The following is a 15,230-nucleotide window of genomic DNA, read 5'->3' on the forward strand; positions in this document are numbered from 1 at the left end:
CAAGCTGACTGATGAAAGGGAAGAAGCCTCCATCCTACTGGGTGGATATGATACTGTAACTAGGACCATTTAAACCAGCACATGTTTTATATTCTCCATTTACCATTTCCTTTATAGTCTTGTCTCAGTCTTGACATTTCTCTTTTGACTAAAGCTAGGAACACAATCTGTAATTAGGCAGGGTGCGTGTGTGTGTGCGCATGAGAGTGAGCTGGGGTTGGGGGAAGGGCCACTGTGTGTGTATGAAATGGGTCTGTGTGTGTGTGTGTGTGTGTGTGTGTGTGTGTGTGTGTGTGTGTGTGAGAGAGAGAGTCTGTTTAGTCCCATAATATACACGGTGTTCGAAGCTACTGTGTATGTGTGTGAATTTATTTGAGCAGAGAGCATAAAACGGCAGGAGAGAGAGACAGAGTGGGGGTAAAATGGAGGCTGAAATCTCATTGGCAATGTTGGCGAAATTCTACTGAGCACAGATGAACAGCAACCTAACTGATATTACTATTTGGCCTCCCTACAAAAACCAGGGAGGAAGAGGTTTCATTAGTAAAGGAAGCATAATCGAGTAGACTACGATTTGCTTCCTTGACATTGTGCTGTAATAATAATCTATTGTATATTCTAACCAGTCCATATCCACCGTCAGCTGTGCCCAAGCCAATCAGGCAGATTTAATTTCTCACGTTTAAAACCTCACGGCAGTTTTGATTACGTAAGCATTTTCGTGTCGATTATTTATTTACCATCAGTACAAATATCCTCCTGCCAACTGCTCATTCCCAGCGTAAATGTAATGTCTAGATTGCAAATGAATTGGAGCCAATATCTCGTGAAATGTTTTTCAGCCGCTCATTCATTTATGTAGTGGCTTGTCAATTCATGCGAAGGGGGTGGGTTATTTGGAGCATGCATCATCACAACTTAGCCACAGCCTTTGATAGATGAAATCAATGGAGCTAAAATGATTGGTCCTGCTACTCTTCTGTCAACCTGTCAGAGGATCTTTGGGATGGTTTAATGCCTAATATATTGCATTTGCACATTATCACTGGTCTTTATTAGGAGAAAGTCTGGGTGTACAGAGAGACGTTTTAACGTGTGTAAAATACAGCATACAAATCCAAACAGTGATAATCTGCAATGTAACCGGCACAACATCACCGGACATACAGAGAAAGAATTAGTGATGACAGGAAAGAGAGGTGAAAACACTAATGTAGAAAAAGAGAGCACTAAACCAATAAAGACAGCCGGCCTGGAGAGGGGGAGGGGATTATGTAAGAGGAGGCAGTTGGTGGTGCTGAGAGGGGATGCTCAGAGAGAGAGCGAGAGAGGGAGCCCCATGGCTCTGTGGACAAGCATCTGTCCCTCAGCCTCCTAAAAGGCCCTCTACAGGGTCAGGTTTGAACCCTCTCAGTCTCCAGTACAGCATCAACACAGCACCATCCACCTCTGCTTGTTGTGGGCAAAGCACAGCCTTGGATGGACGTTGGAGCATTTCTGTTCCCTTCAGTCCCCACTGCATATCCATGGGTGGATATGATACATGCATCTTTTGGAAGATTTTTGGGAAACTGAAACTGTTATTAGTAGTCATCTGACATAATCTCTCAAAATAATACATGATTACAGTTGGTTAACATATTTTCATATCTGGGTTTTTTCAAAGGATTTTGATAGCCAGAAGCGTTCCATAAAAAGTTCCTAAAATGGCTAAGAAATTGTTCCAAACTAACCAAAGTATATTATGTTACCTTCCATTTAACCGCACGTCTTTGTTCTCCTCCTTCCCCACCATATCTCCTTGAAAGCAAGATTACAGTCAATGGCTATTGTCAGGGGGTTGGTTAAGTTAATTATGGATGGATGGATGTACATGAAGCCAGTTGGGATTAAAAGGAGCATTTCCTTTAAACATGAGCAGTTGAATTTCCATTTGAGAGATGAGGAGACCCTGGCCTAATGGGAGGCTTCTTCACTCAGAGCTCTCCCTCCCCCCTCAGGCTCCAATCTGTCTGTGTGTGCTATCCAGCTCTGTGGCTATGATTAGCTTGAAATATTAATTGGATTTTACTTGATTTATTATGAGCAAGATATTAAACATTTTCCAAAATGCCCTCCCAGTCCCCCATGCTCCGTCGTAGGTCTATTGTTTACCAGATCATTGGTGCTCTGTGGACGTACAGCATCACTCTAATGCATGAGCGTTGAGTGTGGGCTTACATCATGAACACTCCCATAGGTGGTTTCCGGTCGAGAGCCTTCAGGTTTGTATCAGAAATGTCTCTTGGCCTCTCTCTCGCTGGGTGGTCACGGTTGTTATTCCTGCTCACTGAAACTTTGGCTCGCTCTCCAATGTCTCCATTTTCGACGATCCAACCACTAGATGTTTCTACAATAGTTGAATAGTAAATAAGCAGTTATTAACAGACTTTTAGTCCAAGTTTATCTTTGATAGTTATATCCACATATCTGGTGTTTGCATCATGCCACATTTCTTCAAGGTTAGTACAGTATGTGGAATCTTTGTGCATACAGCAAATATATACATTTTCTTTGTGCGTTTTTGTGTCAATGTGATGAGACTTTGTCCATTTTGATGTAATTTTCCAGGCCTCTAACAGGGTCAGCCTCCATCAGAACGCAGGAATATTCTCATCAGATCAAGAGGGATTTATCTCTGAGATGATCTCAAAATGGGGAGCAAGGACGAGGGGATGTTGGCATGATAGGCTATGGCTACACTACACTGGGACTGGAGCGTTAGAGTGTCCTTATTACAGGAACATGCAAGAAGGACAAGATGTATGGCCTTCTCATGACATGTATTCTGAGGTCCATCCATATACCCTGGCCATTTTTACAGATTATTCATTCATGGTTGTCTTTTAAGTGTCTTATCAATGTGGAAGAGCCTATTTGCATATATATTGGATGTAACGTTACATGTCAGCGTTGTCATTGGCTAATATTCCTCTCTCTGATGGGGAAGATACTGTATGTCCAATCTATATAACATATGTCAGCAGATATCCAGTGTATCGTGCTGTCACTGGGGCCTCTGAGAGAAGAGGATGGCATAGGATGGATGGAAGGGAGATGATAGGAGAAGGGAGCATAGGAGGGGGGTAGTTGGTTGGTTGGTTTTTGCTGTTTGTCTGGCCTGAGATGTCAACCCTGGGACATGTACAGCCAGTAATAATGCATAGCTTTCTAACAGTACATCTGGAGTGGTACAGAGAGAGGTAAGAAAAAGGAGCAGCTAGGTTCCTGGTGGTGAGGCCTGTCTATCAGTGAGTGTAGCGGAGTTGATAGGTGGGGTGCTGCCTTTCCTTTTTAGAGAATGTTGATCACAGGCCGCCCCAGACAAAGATGGGGTTGGGGTGGATCCCAGGGGGGCCAAACCTCCCCCACTCCATCCACCCTATTATCTCTGGTGACTCTTAAAGGCCAGACAGCTTGGCATTCAGAGAATGATGTCATTCTAAATGCAGTGTGTGTCTGTAGAAAAGGGGGGTGTGCCTGTTTCTGACTAATCACTGGGGCTGAGTGCTGGACGGATGCTCGGGGGTTACAGAACTGGATATCCAGAGTCAGCTTGGTGTCAGACAGTGTGGGATGTTCTGTGCTCGGTTTAATACTTTGATACTTTGGTTTGATACTCTGAATTCCTACACATTTTTGTGTTAATCGTAGCTTTTGCAAAATGCAATTGCTACATTGTGCTACTTTATACAGTACATGAGACTCGTGGGACCTTGAGCATTTTGGTGTGATAAAACATAAAAGAGTAGGTCAGTCTGTTTGTCTTTGCTGCCGTGTGCACATAAAGCTGTATTTGGGTAAACAAAATGGATACATTTGACCCTAATATCCAGTACAGTGTATTCAGGAGGGACACCGTGTGGATCCAGATATGTAGGAGGCAAGAAATAGATACTGGAGCCAATTGTGGGATCCTACTCGGTCCGCAAACTTTGGTATTGTATAACCTCCATACCAGGCTAGCCAGCAGTGCCCTGCCCCATGGGAGGAGAGTCGTCCAGCTAGCTGACGTGGTTCCAGTGCAACACAGTTACTCCATAATAGAGGTCGACCGATTAATCGGAATGGCCGATTAATTAGGGCCTATTTCAAGTTTTCATAACAATCAGAAATCTGTATTTTTGGACACCGATTTGTACAATTATTATTATTGTTTTATTTTTTTACACCTTTATTTAATCTTTATTTAACTAGGCAAGTCAGTTAAGAACACATTCTTATTTACAATGATGGCCTAGGAACGGTGGGTTAACTGCCTCGTCCATGGGCAAAACGATAGATTTTCACCTTGTCAGCTCGGGGGATCCAATCTTGCAACCTTACAGTTAACTAGTCCAATGCTATAACCACCTGCCTCTCGTTGCACTCCACAAGGAGACTGCCTGTTACGCGAATGCAGTAAGCCAAGGTAAATTGCTAGCTAGCATTAAACTTATCTTATAAAAATCAATCATAATCACTAGTTAACTACACATGGTTGATGATATTACTAGTTTATCTAGCGTGTCCTGCGTTGCATATAATCTGACTGAGCATACAAGCGTACAAGTGTCTGACTGAGCGGTGGTAGGCAGCAGCAGGCTCGTAAGCATTCATTCAAACAGCACTTTCGTGCGTTTTGCCAGCAGCTCTTCATTGTGCGTCAAGCATTGCGCTGTTTATGACTTCAAGCCTATCAACTCTCGAGATGAGGCTGGTGTAACTGAAGTGAAATGGCTAGCTAGTTTGCGGGGTGCGCGCTAATAGCGTTTCAAACATCACTCGCTTTGAGACTTGGAGTGGTTGTTCCCCTTGCTCTGCATGGGTAATGCTGCTTCGAGGGTGGCTGTTGTCGATGTGTTCCTGGTTCGAGCCCAGGTAGGAGCGAAGAGAGGGACGGAAGCTATACTGTTACACTGGCAATACTAAAGTGCCTATAAGAACATCCAATAGTCAAAGGTCAATGAAATACAAATGGTATAGAGGGAAATATTCCTATAATAACTACAACCTAAAACTTCTTACCTGGGAATATTGAAGACTCATGTTAAAAGGAACCACCAGCTTTCATATGTTCTCATGTTCTGAGCAAGGAACTTAAACGTTAGCTTTCTTACATGGCACACATATTGCACTTTTACTTTCTTCTCCAACACTTTGTTTTTGCATTATTTAAATCAAATTGAACATGTTTAATTATTTATTTGAGGCTAAATTGATTTTATTGATGTGTTATATTAAGTTAAAATAAGTGTTAATTCAGTATTGTTGTAATTGTCATTATTACAAATACATTTTAAAAATCGGCCGATTAATCGGTATCGGCTTTTTTTTGCACCCCAAATAATTGGTATCGGTGTTGAAAAATCATAATCGGTCGACCTCTGTCATCACTAATAAGATTATGGAGTAATCAGCCAGCCAGCCAGCCAGCCATCCATCCATCCATCTCAAGCAGACCTTTGCCTAAAACAAAATGTACCGGACTCATAAAGATTCAAGGGAGGAGAGCAGCACGGTGAATCACTGCAAATGCACTGTGAAACAGAGGGGACAAGGCGTGCTGCAATATTTATGTGCACTTTTACAAAAGTAAACTTTTTCTACACCATTAGAGGGGGCAAGGATTCTGTGGTTGAGAAGAGGCCGGCCCAGACGTGGACGTCAGAGTGACGGGGATCGTTTGACAGCTATTAGAAAAGTAGTAGACCTTGAACAGTCAGGTGTGTTGGTCTAACAATGACCCTGGACTGGATCCTAACCTCACCTCCCACACCTCCTGTAAAAGCTGCTGCAGCTCCCATGGACTTGCAGTACTTCATTCACAGAGAGGTGGACCTACTTTGTTTCAAGTTAGGCTTACTGTAAATATAAATATTCGACTCAACATATAATACAAATATGCTTCTCAGATGCAACCAAATCTGCAGTATATGTTTATAAAAAACTTATACTGCAGAATTGAATGAAATGTGTATTGGTGTGGGCTGTTTGTACTGCATGTACATGATGTGTGTATAACGGCTTGCCTGCTTTCTGCCATGTATGGTGAGGCCAGGCCATGTGATCCGAATTATGTTTGTCAGAGCCCCTGCCTGGGCCCAACCCTCTGCCTCTCCCAGCCAGCCAGCCAGGGAGGAGAGGAGAGAGGGGAGGGGAGGGCTGTTTGTTTGCTTGCCTGCTTTGTTTTATTTAGGGGGTTTTGCTGATCAAGGTAGTGGCTGGCCTAGAAACGCGAATGTGCTGTGCAGGGCTGTACTCCTGATTCAACGATGGGACCATCGTTCCCTTGTTCTGTCAGGAAGATAAGGGAGGAGGAAGAGCCCTTTCATTGGTTGATGATGGGGGGACACGGTCACATGGTCTCGCCCCCCTACTGCTATAATCTATAATGAATAATATGTACAGAAAACAGTGCTGTGTGATTTATGTATGGTACTTCTAGCTTCAACAGTCATCTCCTGTTGCCTTATCTGGGTTCTATTCCTCTATTGCTCTTGGCTGGGTATGCTTCAGATCGCAGCACTAACTCCTGGCCAGAGCGTACTAGAACACCCACACACTGCCACGGGACTGCATGCATCACATCGATAACGCTGAAGACTGGGCCTATCCCCAAGCCTTCTGACTCCTCTCCTTTTTTGTGGGTGTCCGTGGGCGCTTTCAACAGCGCTCGGGCTATTGTTCCACTGCTCGTAATTTTAGAAACGCAGCTCTGGCTCCAGTGGATGCATGTATTGTATACTGTAGCGGTGTAGACAAGGGCCTGCAGTTCTGGAATATTCTTCACAGTAGAGTGTTGACTGGATGCTGTCATTCATGCAGTATTGTGAAGCTGTTGTCTCCAAACGTGTTGATTTTTCAGATTAATATTGAGATGCAGAATGAAGACTAAATCCTATAGCGGAAAGAGCTGAAATATCAGACTTAGATGTCTTTTCCCATTTTCTGGAGAGTTGTGTCTTGTGAGGAGAACATTTGGCGATGCAGTCAGTGCATCTCTTCCCATGTGTAGCGTAGTTGCACTGAGTGCCATCTGATCTCGCTAATGCATTATCCAAGCAGCCCTTTAGCCATTTGGTCGGCTGGCCTCCATTTTTTTTTTTTTTTTTTTTTTTACATTTTTTTTTATTTTTCTATCATCCTCTCATCTCTTCCTCTGCCTTCTGTCTTTCTCATGCATTGTCCGGATCAAAAGCTCCAATCAACTAGCTACATGGTGTGGGTATGTTTCAGCAGGCTGCTTCAGCTCTGTGCGTCAGTATAATTAGCACAGCTTTTCTCTGCCATTTTAAGCACGAGGTGCTGCTTCATTAATATACAGCCGCTACGCCTTCAAAACAATCACGTCTTCTATCTTTGAAGTCGCACTGAATACGTAGTTTTTTTCCGCCATCGAAATGAGGCCTTGAACAAATTGAATGCATTAAACTAAATGATGAAGGTTGATCCATAGTTGAAATACGTGGATTCCTTTTGACAAATCTAACAATTCAACTGTGGAAGGTCTTTTTGAACCTGCTGTTGATTGCACATCTGTTTAACATAGAGCAATTGGTTTCAATTATTCATGTTTTCACCGCAATTCCAGTAGTGTCTGTGTTTTTCATTGCTGTTTCGATTGGTCTTAGTCACTATGCCTCTGAAAAACCACTCTGAATGGGATCAACACAGTACAAGCACCATAGTCACATACAGAAGCATATGTTTGCCTGACACTGCGCTCTCCCTTCATCCCTCCTCCCTCTCTCCCCCCTCGCTCCCCAGTGAAAAGACAAGATGAGTGAGAGGGTGACTGACGTTATCCAAACATACAGTATGTCTGTGCTAGAGCACAGACCACAGATCATCCTTTAACAGGCCCCTGGTTCATTATCAGTCATTATTGCCCAGTGGATATACAGTATACTGTGTCTACCCATTGAGCTTAATGTGCTTAAAAAAGTATCTCCCTTTCTCTGGGAAATGGAGACCGATATCCCCAGCCTAGAGAAAGAGACGGAGAACAAGATAAAACAGATGGCGAGAGCACAACTCGACCGTTCCTGGTTCCAAACAATATAAACAATCCATTCTTAATATCCTATTTCTCATTGCACTGTAGATGGGGTACACCAGCCTGCATCTAGGGTGTCTGTGAATATGCCATATTTGAGGAGAGGTTGGTGGCCGTCAGTGTCTTGTCTACACTGTATGATTGCAGCTCTCAAACTCATATTTCCTTTCCTCCCCTGGATTTGTGTTAGTGCCTCGTACACTGTAGTATTACAGAGTATTTCACTGTGTTCAGTAAGACCCCTAAGACACTGCCTTGCCCAATGTCTTCAGACTACAGAGCATGAGCAATACTGTATACGAATATATTTTATCTCCATTTTTTTATTCTGCTGAACATACATTATATTTGATAACCAGCGTCTGGTGTCATCTCTGCATCTCTCCGTCCCCTGACTGTACTGTAGTACTGTATTTAAGCTTTAGCACAAGCGGGGCCTGTCCAGATTACATGGTGGATTACCATATTACGTTATCAAAGTTTCTAAGTAGTACATGGTCAGCAGGCAGCAGCCCAACGTTGGAGCAGGCAGGGCTCATCGGGCCATACACAGCAGAGCAATAAGAACTTCATTGGGCACTGATGTAATTGTCTTTATGCATCAGTGTAGCGCCTCTGCTGCTGTGTGCTATTGTGTTATTGTTTTATGACTGGCGGCCGAGTCAAGGCGCCCGTAGGTATTTGGGTTGCGGTTGATTTATAAGCATTAGAACGTTGGCGGTTGGCAACCTTACTCAGTGTAGCATTACCATGTCATCTTTATACTAACAGCACAGCAGCCATCTTCTGGCCATTGAAGTAATGTTAGGAACCTTAATGTCCAAGATTTAAAAAACAATTTAAAAAACATAGTCTAATGCCATTCCTCAACCTTGGCTATAGTTAAGGTGCAACCGATTAATCATTTGAAATCGTAGTGAGGATTTGAGGCCCATCTTTACTGTATAGAGTTAGTCTGAAGAGCTATTCTTAGGAGAGACTACATATACACTATATATACAAAAGTAGGGGGACACCTCTTCAAATGAGTGGATTTGGCTATGTCAGCCACACCCGTTGCTGACAGGTGTATAAAATCGATCACACAACCATGAATCTCTATAGACAAACATTGGGAGTAGAATGGCATTACTGAAGAGCTCAGTGACTTACAACGTGGCACCGTCATAGGATGCCACCTTTCCAACAGGTCAGTTCATCAAATTTGTGCCCTGCTAGAGCTGCCCCGGTCAACTGTAAGTGCTGTTATTGTGAAGTGAAAACGTCTAGGAGCAACAACAGCTCAGCCGTGAAGTTGTAGGGTCACACAAGCTCACAGAACAGAACTGCCAAGTGCTGAAGCGTGCAGCACTTAAAAATTGCCTGTTCTAAGTTGCAACACTCTCTACCTAGTTCCAAACTGCCTCTGGAAACAACCTACCCAACTTTATGAGCAACACACGACTACCACCTGGAAACACCACAAGTATGCACTTGACATACAATAGGAATTCATTCAACTTTTAAAACATTGCAACTGTGTGAATGTTCACTGGTTGCCAATTAGACCGGGTGGGTATATTCTGGCAGCCTAAAACCTACCCAACCAGTCCGAATAATTCATTACCTTACCATGAGCAGGTAATTAAAGGGATAGTTCGACATTTTGGCAATCTTAGCATCCTCATAGATACCAGTTTTATGTCCCTGCGTGCAGTTTGAATGTGTTAGACTGCAAGTCTAAAGGAACAGGTAGCATGCTAGTTGTTCCTGTACGCAGAGACATAAAAATGGTAACCATGAGTTAATCTGTCTCTGGGTAAGTAGAAAAAAAGTGTGACATTGCCCATCTTTCCTTTAATGTAAAATTCCACCCCAAAACTATAGTTTGGTATTTGTTTCATTAGTCCATTGTTGACATAGTCCCAAAATGTTTTGCTTTTCAACACCTAAGTTTTCAATATATGTAACTTTCAAAATACAAATACTGAAAGATAGTTTTGGGGTGGAGTTTTCCTTTAAGTAAGCTAAGTTGAGAGCCTATGAAAAAGTCTCTGAGAGGGTTTTGTGCATGCAGGAACAGTCATGCATGTTTTTTTACATAGTAGTGTAGTTTAACAGGAAGAATAAACCAATATCACGATATGCCTTGCTCATGTCGATATCAACCATATCAAATAATATCAAATCAAATGATCGATATTGGTCCCCACCACTAGCAAATACAGTATAGGCCTGTTGTCTGTTATTTAGGGTTAACTATGGTTCTTTAACCTCAGGCTGATACTGTCCTTTTGAAACCTGAGTCCCCCAAAATTCATTACAAGTGAAGAAAGGGCTGTGATGCTTAAAGAAGCAGTGTTTCAAAAGAAAAAACACAGTTTATTATGTGCTATTAGTCATTGTGATTTTCAGAAGGGCTGCTTCAGGAAATAGGAAAAGAGACTTGAACTCCCATTAAGCCTTTGTAATAGCAGATGCCCCAGTGGGGCTCTCTAAATGTATATTTGGAGCAGGAAAGCCACGGCTGGATGGGCTTGGACCTGGGATTCGTTGCCTGATCTCAGTCGTCTCAGTCTGTCTATTGGCCCATGGTAATGTCACAGAGCTCAGGCTCCTACAGTTGGTCACTGAATGTGCAGGGATATTTGTGTCAATGAATCGCATAGATGATCAACGAACAGTTGAATGGCCTGATCATTCATGGGTCTCAGTTTCACTCTTGCCAGCCTTTTACAAAATGAAAGATTCACTGAGGGCATCTGCGTGATGTCTAAGCACTAATCTTAGCCACAGTATCTTGGAGATGGCCCTAATTTGTAGTTGAACTGAATTACATAATATCCTAGTACATATCCCTGTGTTAGAATAAGTAAGGCAGTAATGTTGAGCACTGCCTTCCTACACATGAAGCCATAAGACGTCTTCAGCTGTGTCTCTGTCTGTCCCTGGGGCAGAGGACCTTGAGGAGGGGAGGAGACAGTGTTGCCATGGTGCAGTCTCAACCAGAGCTGTACATTAGCTCTGCTGCTCAGCTAATTACAGAGAGAGACTGCAATGTTGAGGCGCAGACAGGCAGCAAGACAGGCAAAGGACTTTTTTCAGCGAAGGATTTTTTGATATCGCATAGATATGGAGGACATGTAGTACACATGTGTAAGTTACACAGTTACACATTTCATACATTTTATTTTATTTTAGAAACATGAATGAGGATTTACTTCAGATGTATTTGAAGGACAGAATCAAATACTATAGGTCCTACTACCAAGGATGCTGTTTGAGGTAGAGGCAGCCAGTGGAGGAGTGAGGAGCCATTCTGGTTCTAGTTGTGGTGCTGCTTCCCTCTCCTCTCCTGTGTTACCTGGCGTACCACTTGTGTAACACAGAGAGGTCTTCCAAGCAGCCGAGCCCCAGAGCCTTGCTGTGAATAGGCTGCTGGAGAGGCTGCAGATCATGATCAGCCAGTTTAGAAAACCCAATATGGGCCGCTGTGGATTAATGTTCCCCATTTTAAAATTCCAATGATGTAATCAGCCAAATCCAAGCATTGCATTTTCTCATTGGAATATCTCCGAGCCCGATGACACGACTGGCAGGGATTGGGGGGGGTTGGCAGAGAGAAGAGGACGGAAGGAGGGGTGGAGGGGCTCGGAAGCGAGAGGAATATTGCAATATTAGGCCATGCACTTTGAACCCCGGATTGTCATCTCCTGTGGATGCTGTGTCTTCCTGGCAGGCTGACCAGACGATGCCATGGTTACATGTGGTTGCACTGCAAGTTACAGCGCATTATCAAAATGAAGCCAATGACACCACAATGCCAGATTGCTCTCTCTTGTGCCCAGGAGACGAAAAGCTGTTAGAGATTTGGTCATTTTGAAAACTCATCCTAGCTATTATGGCCATGGTGAGTATAGTATTCAGCATATTTTCATGTCTGTTATAACAGATCCTTATTATGTTTTTACTGCAGTTGAATACTCCAAATGATTGTTATTCTTGATGTTCAGATCATGACCCTCCTCTGTGTTGTGCAGATATAAAGACCTCCATCTATTCCTCTTGTCTAAGCGTCCTCAGAGGGTACTAGTGATGAGCTGCTGGAGTCCTATATGGAACAGAGTTGCTTCATGGGAGATTCTTTGACATGCAGAGGATTTTCATTAAGCCAATGTTAGCATAGTAAGGGAATTATATAGTTTATCTTAACCTTCTTGTACTGTATATTAAAATCTTGATTTACATTTGAGTATTATCAATATTATACTTTTGAATATTTATATTTTCTGGCTACAGTACTTAACAGTATCTAGTGCTACGATGCTGTGTGGTGCTCTTATGTTGTTTTCCATGGTCTGACTGAAGGCTTCTGAACAAAGGCCAGTCCTTACCATCGGATCAGAGGCCTCTATGCTGAAAGGTTACAACTTCAAAGCCTCTTGTTGTCTGTCTGTGCTCTGATCAGTGTTTGCGTCATATGTCCATGCCCAAATGACGGTTGCTCTGACTCTGATCTGCTCTGATCTGTGCTGAGACACAGTCCTCCATGAGGCCTGTGTGTCGTGATCCAACCTGAGGTGTTCTGCAGGAGAAGAAGAGACGAGAAAATCTGGGCCCTCAACAGGAGGCAGATTGGCTTGGCAATCCCCAAAGTGATACAAACGTTTGAAACAAAGGACCCTTTTTTCCCACCGCCGTTTCATTTGGCAGGAAATACACCAGCATATGGACAAACGTGCTCATGAATGTATTCATAATTGTGCATTAGTTTTTAGCCACAGTTTTTGTTGCCTAATCGTTTTCCTACTTTACTGTAATTCTTCATCACTTTCAACACCTTCGCGCTTTGCCAGCCAACGTGAACGCGGGCAGGGCAGGCAGTGAATGGAGCTGTGTGTGGGTGTTTTCGGAGTCGAGGAATAAAGACCTGCTGAGCCCTGTGGGCCATGCTGACTGGAGGGGAAAGAGGGGAGGGGAGCTGCTGGGCTGTTTGTACTGCCACAGGGGCGCCACCTGGGACCGGCCTCTGCCTGCTCTCCATCCTCTCTCCATCTTGGCCAGGGTCAGAAGTGGCTCTGTCATCTGCACTGGTTGTTTTAACAGTAGATCAAAGATGATCCGTGTGTGACAACCCCTTAGTCCCACATGTACAGTGTTCTTCCCCTACCGACCAACTGGCTCCCTCTGCTTCCCTCCCCATCTCCCCATGGCTCGCAGGTTCATGATTCAAATGATGGTCTTTTTTTAAAGAAACAAATGAATCATAATTTGTTTTGGTGCTTTTTTGAGCGGACGGTGTTGTTGTGTTTATATGGGCGGTACTGTGTCTGGTGGTGCTTAGGCAGGGATGGCCTGAAAGGGATCAGCTGGCCCTCTGCCCCCGAGTGACACACCAACACACTCAACGGTCAAAGGTCACACTGTGTAGTGCCAAAATAAGCTGCCAAAATAAGGCCATCATGTCACGAAACACTCACTCGTAATCCTCATCATCACAGAGAAACAGCCCATGTTCTACGATCAGAACACAACCATAGAATCATAGAATCCTGTATTTCATATGTCATTGACTATGGATGACAAAACATTATTATAGTCAGCGAGCTTCAAAATGGCAGCGTAGTGCTGTACACTGTCGCTGGCGCTCACTGAGAACAGGCAGAATCCCAAACAGCACAGAAGTGTTGCTCTCAGCTTAGCAACAAGGGGTAGCAACCAGCCGAGAGAGAGCTGCCTGCAAGCTAGCATGCTGCAGAGACCTCTGATGTAGAGGGAGAATTTTACCCCCTCCAGATCAGTGCCATGTTAATGGGTTTGAGAGTGCATCCACTGTTTTTATATTGTTATTATTATAATTTCTAGTAATAATAATTGTCCATAACAACATTATGACGCACATCTGTTGGTGGTCATTTTAAGCAACCCGTCAATCAATCTGACATCTATCTGAGGAGCGGAGGAGCCTGTTGCAGTCAGACTGTGGTCAAACATAGTGCACTACATAAGGAATAGTGTGCCAATTCGGACACGTTCACTGTAATAGTGAGTGGAAATGATTAGAGCAGACTGACGGACGGAGGTGGGTCAAGTAACCTGGCACCAGTAGCATCTGACAGACAGGGTTGGGGGTAGATTAAATTATCAACCCAGATTCTTCTGATTCTCTCTCCATACCGCACAGCATAATCCACAGACCAGGCAGCAGCTGCCACTGCCCCAGGCATCCCAAAAAATAAACACTGACCACACATAGACAACATTAATACAACACATGGACAACCCTAATACAACACATGGACAACCCTAATACAACACATGGACAACCCTAATACAACACATGGACAACCCTAATACAACACATGGACAACCCTAATACAACACATGGACAACCCTAATACAACACATGGACAACCCTAATACAACACATGGACAACCTTCTTACAACACATGGACAACCCTAATACAACACATGGACAACCCTAATACAACACATGGACAACCTTCTTACAACACATGGACAACCTTCTTACAACACATGGACAACACTAATACAACACATGGACAACCCTAATACAACACATGGACAACCTTCTTACAACACATGGACAACCCTAATACAACACATGGACAACCCTAATACAACACATGGACAACCTTCTTACAACACATGGACAGCCCTAACACAACACATGGACAACCCTAATACAACACACGGACAACCTTCTTACAACACACGTTTAAATACAAGCTTACATGATCGCATGGATACATGCACACATTCACATACACACACACACACACACACACACACACACACACACACACATGTAAGCCATAGCCTACACACACCCATGAACACGCTAGGGCTGGGAATTATCAGGGACATCACGATACTTAGGTGACGATATGACATGTATTGCGATTCTCACGATTCTATATGTATTTCAATTCGATACTGTGATTTTATTGCGATTCAATGCTCCAAACATATTTCTCACCATATGTCTGCTGCAGAGGGACAAGAGAGAGCCATGAAAAAAACGAGTTTTGATCAGTTATGAAAAAAAAGTGCTGAAAACAAATTGGCTCACTATTTAAAAAGAAGATGGAGAACAAGAAAAATACTGGAGTTTTGGTGCAGGTACAGCCAACTAGCGCAAAAATAATATTG

General features: G+C 43.4%; 1 protein-coding gene across 7 annotated transcripts in view; it reads left to right on the forward strand.

Annotated features, from left to right (window-relative positions):
- LOC112220888 (disks large homolog 3) overlaps positions 1–15,230 on the forward strand; it is a 148,031-nt gene that overhangs the window by 61,201 nt on the left and 71,600 nt on the right. The gene's annotated exons all lie outside the window — the stretch shown is intronic.

The sequence above is a fragment of the Oncorhynchus tshawytscha genome, linkage group LG21 (assembly GCF_018296145.1).
Source record: "Oncorhynchus tshawytscha isolate Ot180627B linkage group LG21, Otsh_v2.0, whole genome shotgun sequence".
Lineage (NCBI taxonomy): Eukaryota > Metazoa > Chordata > Actinopteri > Salmoniformes > Salmonidae > Oncorhynchus > Oncorhynchus tshawytscha.